Source organism: Berghia stephanieae, chromosome 12 (genome assembly GCF_034508935.2).
Source record: "Berghia stephanieae isolate SIO BIC M18660-M18661 chromosome 12, UCSD_Bste_1.3, whole genome shotgun sequence".
Lineage (NCBI taxonomy): Eukaryota > Metazoa > Mollusca > Gastropoda > Nudibranchia > Aeolidiidae > Berghia > Berghia stephanieae.
In genome coordinates this window covers 30690450-30690670 of record NC_088371.1, presented here as the reverse complement: position 1 = coordinate 30690670, position 221 = coordinate 30690450, and positions in this window count along the sequence as shown.

Genomic DNA, 221 nt, shown 5'->3' with positions numbered 1-221 from the left:
CGGGTACAACACGCCAGAATCACGAGTATTTACAAATCTCTATAATAATATCTCATATGGTGGCATGGAGGTGGGGTGGCTCCTGGCCACACTTCAAATTGACATGGTCCATTATCACTCAAGTATCACGCCAAAACGGTATCGAGTCGAAGTTCCTTCTTATGGGTGAACTCTTAAATACCTTGACTGGAGTTCTTTAGTGTAGAGCATTAGAAGTTGGT